At 37.7% G+C, this 11,234-nt stretch overlaps 1 protein-coding gene across 7 annotated transcripts in view; it reads left to right on the top strand.

Annotated features, from left to right (window-relative positions):
- Window positions 1–8,869: 8,869 nt before the first annotated feature.
- Window positions 8,870–11,234, top strand: part of LOC129744250 (D-beta-hydroxybutyrate dehydrogenase, mitochondrial) — a 307,586-nt gene continuing 305,221 nt past the window's right edge. Inside the window, exon 1 of one of the 7 annotated variants that reach the window (XM_055736674.1) lies at window positions 8,870–8,986. The gene's annotated coding sequence lies outside the window, so the exon portion shown is untranslated. The other 6 variants (XM_055736681.1, XM_055736677.1, XM_055736675.1 and 3 more) reach the window with 6 other exon arrangements.

Genomic DNA, 11,234 nt, shown 5'->3' with positions numbered 1-11,234 from the left:
ATATTAAAATATCGATGTTAAAATTTCATCAGGGATTCAAATTGAAGGAGATTGAAGTTTGATAACTTTGATTCTTGATTCAAAATTAAAATTTTAAATTTATCAAAGTTAGATTAGAAACACAAACCTGGTGAAAATCACATGTAAAAAATAAGATCTGAATGCATTTCAAAGAATTTGTTTTTTGAAAAATCTAGATTTTGATTTTGAAAACTTCAATAACAGCATTTAAATTATGAAATATTAAATATGAAATGATAATTTTTGAACTTGTTTTTTATCCTTATGTAAAAATTCAGCTGGAAATTTTATTTGCAAAATTTACATATATTTCAGATTCTTCAAAATCAAAGGTTCTAACTTAGTCCTAAATTTTAATCAAGTTTACAAGAGTAGTAAAAAACCTGATTTGAACCGCAAATATAATTTTTTACTTTTATTTATGAATATTTGATACATTTTCATCCAATGCTTAAAACGGTTATGCTTATGGTTCAGAAGCTTGCTAATGTAAGTGAGTATACAAAAAAAAATTCTGAATGAAGGTTCAAAATCCATTTTTTTTGTCTCGATTTTCGATGCAGTTGGCGCACCAGGTATTAAAAAACCTATCTGGAACAACTGTGATCGATGTTTACTCTTGGGCTCGAACTCACGGATATCAGCTCAGGAGGCAACTGATTTACCAACTGAGCTATATCACAAGAACCTATATTTCTGAAAGCTACATGAACAAAATTGGCTTCTCCTAGGACTTAATTTCAAAAATAAACAATTTTAAATGCAAAATAACTTTAATTTGAATAATTTGCACTAAGTACATATACAATTTTTCACTTGTGTAGGCATTGTTTAAGCAAAAATGTTATTGAGAAAAATTTGTCATCAAACCCCCCCCCATGAGCCGGTTCTTCCTACGGCCCTGATCAGAAATATTTTCAGACCTTCCGCAAACAGGAGTACTTCACGCCCAACTAGAAGCATGTTTATATCACTGTAGAACAGCGTAAACAATAATAGCCCCAAATTACTGCCTTGTGGTACCCCTGAGATCGAAACGAAGTTGGTTGATTCAGCGGAAACAACTCTGATTGCAGAAGGACGTTTTGTTAGAGAGCTTCTGACTCATACACACAGTCTTTCGGTAAATCCTAAACGTTGTAGCCCTCCGAGCAAAATTTCGTGATTCACTTTTTTATTTCGATTATACATCATCATCATGGAACCCACAGTTAGAACACAGCACAGCTATAATAATACGCAATTCTAAAATGCACTTTATCCTGTATGAAAAGAGGGAGAAGAAGAGGCACACATATTCTCTGACAGTCAGGCCGCTCTCCGAGCACTAAGTACGTTCACATGTTACCCCAAGCTATTTATAGGAGTGTATTGTTGCACTAAGAAACCTGGCCATAAAGAGAAAGAGTATTTTTTCTGAGCTTTGGGCCACTGCGGTATCCAATGGAACGAAAAAGCACACCAGCTAGCTTGGGAAGCTTGTTAATTGGGCCTGAACCTTTTGGTTCAGAGCTCCTCCGCTTTCTTTCTTAAGAGGTTCGATGGCAAAAAGTGCGTCCAAATACACCTTCACTTTTAACTTTTTGTTCTCGTACCTCTTCTCCAACAATCACAGACTACCTATAGTTATCAGCAGACAATTTAATGAAGCTGATCTCCTGGAGCGCTTCTTTGCTTATCGTTAACCGCAGATAAGTAAGCTTATCGATATCAGAGAGTTGATGGTTGTTGTGGATCAAGCTGTCAAACATATCCCGGAACAGAATCCAATCTCGAAGTTTTCCGTAGAAAACTGGCACTTTGATGTCCGGAAGCTTGACACGAGATTTGGTATCAGCACTTTCTGCAGACCCAGACACACTCAAAACCTCAACCTTCCTCGGAAGCAACGTGAGGAGTGGTGCTTTTAGGGTACAGTACTGCTCTTCGACCCCCAGCGTTTCCTCATCGAATTTTGCTTCGCGCTCCGTAGCCTGCTTCTGCAATCTCCGTTTCTTAGCAGCCTCTGTTTCCTTCGCATCCTCTTTCTCACCATCATTGTCTGCTACATCCAAATGCACTTCATTTTTATGTCTTACCCTTACCAGGTAGTACTTCTTGATCGTCGACTCTATCAGACTCAATCTGACCTCTACTTGCAGTTCTTGCTTGTAATCTCAAACAAAGTTGGCTACTCCTTCCATGGAAGCCCGCAACTGACGCTTTTGCTTTTTCATGATGCTGTAATCCTCCATTTTCATGAAACTTTTCACTCAATTCTAAAATTCACAGCAAACTTTGCAAGCAGACTGACCTGAATGACTTAAAAGGTTAAAGGGTCATTAATAAACTATTATTATTATTTGCAAGTAGAATATCACCAAAATCTCACAGAATCGCAGAGCAAGTCGAATCGTCTGTGATACCACTAGGTGATAATCAATAGGAATTCAACCAATAATTCCAATCCGACACAAAACTGACTGAATCACTAAATGATTCCACTCAAAATCGAACGCAATCTGACCGATTACTTATTTGATTCACTTTTCACAAAATCTGACCATTTGTCAACCACAAAAGTCTAACAAAACCACACATCAACAACAACAGACATGCGAATTCAAAAAAGGGTCCGTCCTCTTCACTAGGCCCAATCACTAGCGTCCGATGCTATCAGGAATCAGCGATGGCGATCAGCAACAAGAATAGCGCTTTGTTTGTCTTGTGCGCTTCCAAATACAATTGGAGCGTCCAGCAACACAAAATGTCCACCACAAATGGCAACACAATATCATTGTCTGTCACTGAACTGTCCAAAATTTTCAAATATCCCATCCGGCTCGAAGGACCAAAAATGTTCGATTACTACATTAGAAGCTAGGGACTGAAAACTAGCTTTTGAGCACAATAATCACTTCCCGAGGAAAACACTTTAAGTTTCCTACTCTGGGGGAACCACTTTTTTTTCTCCCTTCGATGGGGTTTCGGATGGGTTGTAAAACACGACGTTTTCGATTGATCGTTGCAATCCTATGATCTTTTATAGCCATTTGTTTTCCTTCCAGTTTCGGCGCTCTGGATCTCTCATATTGCTCAATAACGGTGCAGTAGTGAGACGTGAGAAATTGAGTAGTTAGACCGTTAGCACGTCTCACTGCTGGGGGTTCCACATAGGTTGTACTCCATTTACCCGAAAACCATTGCCCAGAATGAAAAATCCCCAGAATTTCAATCGCCAGAAAGAACCATTCCCCAGAATTTTTTTCCCCAGACGAAACATTCCCCAGAAAAATTTTCGCCAGAATGTACCATTTCCCAGAATTTTTTTCACCAGAATGAACCATTTACCAGAAATTTTTTCGCCGGAAGAACCATTTCCCAGAAAATTGAAACCATTTATCCTTACTAGAAATTATTAAAAAAAAGAGGAATTGTTAGAAAAAACTGGGGTTTCATAACTTAATTCTTTTGCGGCAAAGCCGCAACCAACGAGGAAGAAGGGGCTGAGGCGGCACAAAGCCGCCGAAGCTCCCAAATCCGAGGTGGCCGCCTACCCGCCGTCGGAAGCGGCGGCCCCATAACATTGGTCTAGGTCTGCCGGGGCTTCCTAGGTTTGCGTGAAAGCTAGGGGTGATCCCTTAGCCCCGTCCGCCACGCGATAGCGTGAAGGACAAAATGTCTTTCAAGTTCGAACGCGCAGCGTGAGGAGTCGGATACCAAAACGGTTTTTTAAAGGACCTTGGTAAGCATTGAATCAATTAAAGTACCATAAACCATAAACAAAGCACAATATTGGTTCTAAAATAAATTTAGTTGGAAAATTTTAAAGTTGTAGTTTCATTGAAAAAAATAATTTTGAAAAAATGAATTTCGAATCATATGAAATTTACAAGAATTCATTAGAAAAAAAAACAAATAAAAATACAAGAGGAAAAAATCTGGGATTTGTGCCATTCTGGGAAATGTTCCATTCTGGGGCAAAAAATTCTGGGAAATGGTCCATTCTGGGAAAAAAAAATTCTGGTAAATGGTGCATTCTGGGGAATTTTTTTCTGGGAAATGGTTCATTCTGGGGTTTGATTTCGGGTATTTGTCATTCTGGGAAAAATTCATTCTGGGCAATGGTTTTCGGGTAAATGGGATACAATCTTCCACATATCACGCAATGAATTCTCATTTAATAACAACCTATCTGTGGAGAATCGAAGAGTGTCTTAATTATGGAACTTAAGCACTGGAAATGCACCACTATTGTCTCCAACTGCAGAACAGCAGAGGGAGCAGCTCAGGCGAAAAGATTTATTGAACCAGACGCACGACTCTCCAAAAACATGTTGAACTTAAGTAAGCACGAGTTAAGTACTTACACAGTACTTAATATTACGTAACGCAATTTTCAATCTTTTTCAACCCCCTTTCCCCCCTACGTAACACATTCGTTTAAGATTTTCTATACAAAATTCACAAAGCGTAACAAACTGTTATACCCTCCCCCCCCCCAAAACGCGTTACGTAATATTTGAATGGCCCCTTAACTGTCGTACTGTCGTAGCCGTTTTAGGGGGCTCTGCGACGTAGTTCCACCTCCCCGTGGTGCAGAGTGGAAACGTGTCTGCAAGTCCGGCGTATTGCAGATGTACGGCCAAGAGAACTACACCAAACCCACTAAATAGAGGCTGTCGACGGGTCTGCCAAACCCGCGCAGAAGAAGTGGTGCACCCGGGTACTTAGGTACCAGTACTTGGGTGTGTGCGTGGAGGTCCAACACGCTTTCGGGGGGTCATGGCCCTGATATGCGGACGTGACCGGAGGGAGAGCGATCGCCAACTCGTTTTGCGCTTCGGTGGGTATAGACCCGATTCGCAAAATGAGTAGATGCGCAAAGTGGGGGCCAATGGTGGGCCGATCACTTGGGACGTGTTATCACGTCAGTCAGGGCCGTAGGAAGAACCGACTCATGGGGGGGGTTTTGGTGACTTATTTTTACCTATGATTTTTTGCCCAACAACACACGAATAAAAAAAATAAAACAAATTATGTTTGTAACTAGATGATTATTCATTTTGAAGTACTCATTAATAGTTTTTGTATGAAATCGTAACTTTAGAGAAGGCACGAATGCCACAAGGATGATAAAGTGTCATTTAAAAAAACCTTAAAAAAGTAACTTTAAAACAGTGGTCCTTAGCCTAAAGGGTGAGCTAAATTTTCATAATGAAGCCAAAATATGAAATTTGCTTTCATCGATGGTTAAAATTTTTGAAATTGTTTAAAAGTCTGGTAGATCAAAGTTATTTGATTTGAGCATAAAATAAGTTCTCTTTTGCAAATTCTAAGATTCTAACCTTTGATGAAAATAAATAAAATTTTACAAAATTAAAAACAGTAAGAGATAAAAAAAAAATTCGGATCAAATATGTTTGATGCAAGCTTGAACTAAATTTATGATTTTAGTTTGAAATTAGGCCTTAAAAACTGCAATTTTAATAATGTTTAACAATAAACTGAAAAAATAAAGTATTTCATGCAGATTTTTTAAGTGAAGATCAGGTACATGTTTCTTTAACTGGAAATATTTTTCATGAAGAATCAATTCCATGATAAAAATCATGTGGATGATTTTTTTAATATAATTTGGGATATTTTGCAGGAATCATAAATTTGAAAATTTACTCAAATTCTATTTTAGATTTGTGATTTTCAGTTGAATTGTATGTACACACTAATTCTGATAAAAAATATAATATTTGAAAATTGAATTGACAAGCTAATTTTTAAGTTCATGTTCTCTTGAATTTCTTAACTATTTTATGTTGATTGAAAAATTTATTCAATTGAACTTTGAATCTGTTTCCAAATTTCTATACGATTTTTGAAATGTACAAAAAATATGATTTAGGAATCTTACTTCTAGATTAGAACTTTCCAAGCCTTTGAGCCCTCATTCATGAATCTATTATTTAAATTCTGTAGAGCTGGTTTAATCTTCATTCATCATTTCAATGATTGATTTTTGATCTGTTTTGTGAATCTGGTTAAAAATGTGAATTTCAAATGATGAAATTGAATCTGAGTTTTGAATTTTGGATCGCCACCTAGAAGCTTTATATGTTTAAATTTTGTGCTAAAATAAAGTTTAAGAATTTCGAATATGAATATAAAACAAAATTCTTCTTTTTTTATAATTTGAAATCTACTGAAAATGCATGTGATTTTCGAGAAACATTATTCAAATTTTATATGAAATGTAAAACCGAATTTGAGCCAGGATTTCAAATCAGCTTTCCATTCTTAGTTTCTTATGATTACTCGAACTGAAAATCAAGAATCCTAAACTTGATACAGAATCAGAAATACGAAAATATGTCGAAATATAATTTTTGTAATGGGAATATGGAAACAGAACCTTCAAAATGGGTTTCATTTAAAATTTAATATTGATGTTTACGAGTTTTGATCACCGCCAGTTGTTGTTATCTTTTGGATAACAGAAGAAGCTGTTAGAAGCGGTTAAAGTTTTGGATTCAAATTAAATCAGACAGTCGTAACGGAAGCAAGCGGCGATACAATTTGTAAGTGCAGAAAAGTGAAGTAATTTTAAGACAAATTGTGAAAATTAAGTGTGTTAATTTAAAATTTTGTATATTTTTTACCTGAATACAGTTTTTCTGAAGATGGCTGAAATTGTCCAGTAGGCCGAAACGTAAAGAAATTGTTATTATTTGGCTCAACAATCACCGAAAAATATCAACTTAAAAAGATAACAAAATTTAATATTCAGAACTGAATTTCTATAATCAGATTGCCAGATTGCCTGGTTTTAACCGGATTGGCCCGGATATTTAATATAAAATTTGGGAAAAGTCCGGTCCGCCCCGTTTCCCGGATTTCATTGAAAAAGCCCGGATTTTGCCGGGGTTTGTTTGTTTTCATTCTCATCTTTAAATCAAACTTAAAAAAAAAAAAACAAATTGTGTAGTAATTTTGTTTAATTACGCGTCCAAAATTTTTGCAGCAAGTTTCAAAAAAATAATCATGAAAGGTTTTTTAAAGTTTTTTTTTATAGATTTTTGATGAGCAATTCCTAGGTTTTGACCAAAATTGCCCGGTATTGCCTGGATTTTGGTCGACAATTTTGAAATCAAATACCCGGCTTTTGCCAGGTTTTAATATAAAACAGCATGGATTTGTCCGGCCCGGATACGAACTGAAAAAAATCTGACAACCTTATTCTATGAAGCAGTGAGAAAATTTTGAAAACTGTAGCAGATTTTAAGCTTGGGATGGATTTTTGAGGTTTTTGCATTAGTTTTTAGTCAAGATAGTTACTCTTGAATATCTTTGCTCTATTATCATAATTTCATTATGAATTTAAAATTTTGAGTATAGAGTAGAATACCTCGCCTGCTTTTTTGGACCCTCATGGGGGGGGTTTAACCCCCAAAACCCCCCCCCCCCCCCCCCGTTCCTACGGCCATGACGTCAGTGTCCGAGAGGCACATTCTGCCGGAGGTGTCAGGGTTCGTCACGCGTTTCGGGAATTGTTGCACCTGAACCGCGAGTGTGACCTGATGAGGGCGTTCTATAGCTCGATCTGCGCTTTGGGTGGTCATGCGCCCGACTTGAAGATCGGGTAGTTGCGCTGAGTGGTGACTTAAGTCAACACTATTTGTGAGTTCGGAGGAGTCTGAGTCCTACATGTGGCTTAGGGGGCTTACCCCTCCTACCCGCGTGTTTGAACAGAGAAAGTGTCGTCAACAACTCGCTTTGTGTTTCTGGATCTTGGACTGGATTCACAAAGTTAGTAGTTGCGCTATGTGAGGACCTCATTCACACGATGAGATGTCGGGTCCTAACTCGTCAGAGGAGGGATTGCGCATCGAGTTTTGTTAGAGTGAGGTATGCTGATCGAGGATTCGGAAACGAGTATTGCCTTGGAGCGCACTAGCGCGAATTGACCTCCCACTATTGAAGCAAAGTGTGTCAAACAGTTCGAGGTGGGAACAAAGGTCAGTGGCCCCAGGTGGACTTTATGGCGTAGGGGGTACAGTGTTCCTTAGCATTGTATCATGAGTCGTCCAATTGTACCCATGGACACAGAGTAGCAAACTGGGGGGACGCGGTGGCTCGCCGTGCCTTGGAATGCAATCCGTAAATTGGATTTACCACCTAGGTTAACAACTAATAAAAAAAGCCGTTTTAGGGGAGTATTTGTCTGAGGGGGTCTGAGGAGGTCAAACCAGGGGCACAAACTTCAGTCATAATGGAGAAGAAAGTACACACAGCCTTCAAAATCAGCACGACGGAAGTCATAAGCAGGTGCGTCGAAGTCATCAATAAAAGCTACATAGTTCATACTCAAGAGGAGGATGATGCACGTCTATCGAGACAACAACTTCGCTGGCCTCAATGATGGTGCTGATTAAAATAGACCCACCAGTGAAGACCAAACCCAGCATTCAATTATGCAGATTCCGTTTATATATAATTGATTCGTCTATATCATATCCATAAATATGATAGTTAATTAAGAACTGTTCCACTGTCTATACAGTTTATCAATGGATTTTTCGTCTTCTCACGAACGCTTTTCGCGAAATTTTCAGTTTTGATTTTGATGGATGGTTACTCAATCGAAACGAGATTGAAGACACTCCAGATTTCAGAACTTCCAATCAATTATCTTGTCGTTGGCCTAGAGAAAATATTGAACATTTGATCTCCCATCACTTTCTCGGTATATGATGAAAAAAAAAACACAAAACTAAAATCCCTTCAAAATGTATCTCAATTTCCAACTGAAAACGCCACGGACTTTCGCCTGCAGGATGATTGCCAGATATTTCTCCCCGTTCGTTACAACCTCCCCGAGATTTGTGCTGCAAGTGATGAAAACTAGCGGCAGTGCAAAATTTTCTCTCCTGCAGTGAAGATCACTGCCGAAGATCGTGACCGGATCGTGTTTGTCGGAGTCTCGTGTTTGGTTAGTTTGTTTTTTTTTCGTTTTTCGTGGCACCAATTTTATACGCGTTGATACTTGAAGCTCGTGCGTGTTGCGTATGTTTGTTTGTAAAATGATTTTCCAATTGATTACAAACAAATAGAGTGTGTTTCTTTTAAAGGTGTTTCTACTGCCCATTCAAAATCGTTTGATAAGTTAATAAATGGGAGCATAAGATAATATTTTGACTCGGATTAGTGGTTTTTATGGATGTTGGAGTTGGATACGGTTTAGCGCCAGGGTTAATTGGCAGCGAGCGATGATCTAATATGCGGGTTTCCTGTCTTTGATCGATGAACTTAGCCCGGTTTGTTTTGAAAATGTGGGAGAATTATCTAGTGATATAAATAAAATATCGATTTGTGGAAAGCATTTCACCGACCGGGAGCGAGAAAACTACATAGTCAAACTCAATTTGCTTACAAAAATATAACATCAATATTCGAGACGCGTTATGCAACTGGCGTCGTTGTTGCGTGTTTGATAGTGGCGCATGCGCCACCTTTAAAAACTGCAACTTTACCTGTCTATCAAAAAAATGCAACGTAGCAGTTTGTAGCTATGTATATTCGTTTAAGTAATTGGCACTTGTGCAGGTGAATCGCAGAATTTTATGCTCTTACTTTTTTGCTGATCCCTTTTCTGATTTTTAGAAACGATCACAAGAACTTGATGTTTCCTCGAAGAGATTCCTTTTTACTTAGCTCTGAGCGTACATTTTCCGAAGAAATTATGGATATTTAGCATCTTACAAATGCTCAAACCACAGACACTTAGAAAATGTATTATGCATGCTAAGGTTGCCAGAATATTTTCAGCACGTATCTGGACCGGAGAAATCCAGGCTATTTTATTGTCGACATAAATTCGGGGAATATTCGAGCAAATTTGGTCAAAACCTAGGAATAACTCATCAAAAATCAAGAAACAATGATTCTAAAGTTCCGGGCTTTCCCAATGAAACCCGTACCACCGGGAACGGGCTTTTCTCAAATTTTATATTGAATATTCGGGCAAATCCGGATAAAACCGGCAATCTGGCAACTTTAATGTATGCCGAGACGGAGATTCGATCTCATGACCGTTGTCTTAGAAGACTTGAAGGCTTTCCTCTTCGGCACAGACTGCAGCTTTCTTACATAAGTTTACTGTTTGAAGAACAAAAAAAAAATTACCGATTAGGATGGCACCCAAAAGATTGAAATACATTTTGAGGATTGGCAAAAATAATTTATATGTGCAAAATTTCAACTCGATCTGAATTGATTTATGAGTGCCTGGCTGGAAGAGCTCAAAGTTTCGGTTATCTTACCCTCAAAAATCACCCTAAGGGGAGACCAAAGAAAAAAAGGGAAAATCGTAATTTCGATGCCAAATGACTTGAATATTCATGGAACGTCTAGATCTGGTGTATTCTCGATAAAAAAAAATTTCAGATAAAAATCGACAATGTGGCTCCCCGAAATACGGCCGGTTTTACGAAAAACGGCTTAGTCCTAGAATGTCAGTTTTTCCGATTTTTTTTTCGAGATAACACCAGATCTTGAAGTTTCGTCCTTTATAAACTATTTGGCATCTGAATTAAAATTTCGATTATTCCGATGTACTTTGGTCCCCTCTTAGGTGATTTCAAAAATACTACAGTCAATTTGTGACCTTTTTTTCTCAAAATATCACCAGATATCGACGGGTTTTATGCATTTTTTAAGGTCATTCGGCATCAAAATGAAAAATTTCGATTTTCCCGTTGATCTCTGACTTTCTCTTTGGAGATTTTCGAGGATCAAAATAACAAAACTTTGAGACACCCCTAAATCAAGTCAAATCGAGTAAAAATTTGGCACAGTTCAGTTTATTGAATCAATCTTCAAAATAAATATGGTCGGTTTTCAAAATTCGATCGTCAAATTCACGCCATAAGTCCAAAATTCGTTTTCAATATTTGATCGTGAACATCAATGAAAATATACATTCTTTAGATGAAAACGTACGAAAATCGATTGGACTTTACGAACGGAGATAAAGTGCCTTTTAAGAAAAAAATGAACAAAATAGATATTTCTTGTGTGATTTTTTTCGAGGAATCGAATGAAAGTTGTTTCAGCCTCCGCAAACATCTAAAAATGGAGTTATTACCGTTTCACCCTCAATGCCCCTACATTTTCCAATTGATTGAGGAATAAGCATTTTCGGACTTAAAAATTTTGATTCAAATAAGATTTATCTTGCA

Source organism: Uranotaenia lowii, chromosome 2 (assembly GCF_029784155.1).
Source record: "Uranotaenia lowii strain MFRU-FL chromosome 2, ASM2978415v1, whole genome shotgun sequence".
Lineage (NCBI taxonomy): Eukaryota > Metazoa > Arthropoda > Insecta > Diptera > Culicidae > Uranotaenia > Uranotaenia lowii.
This window is presented reverse-complemented; position numbering and strand designations above follow the sequence as displayed.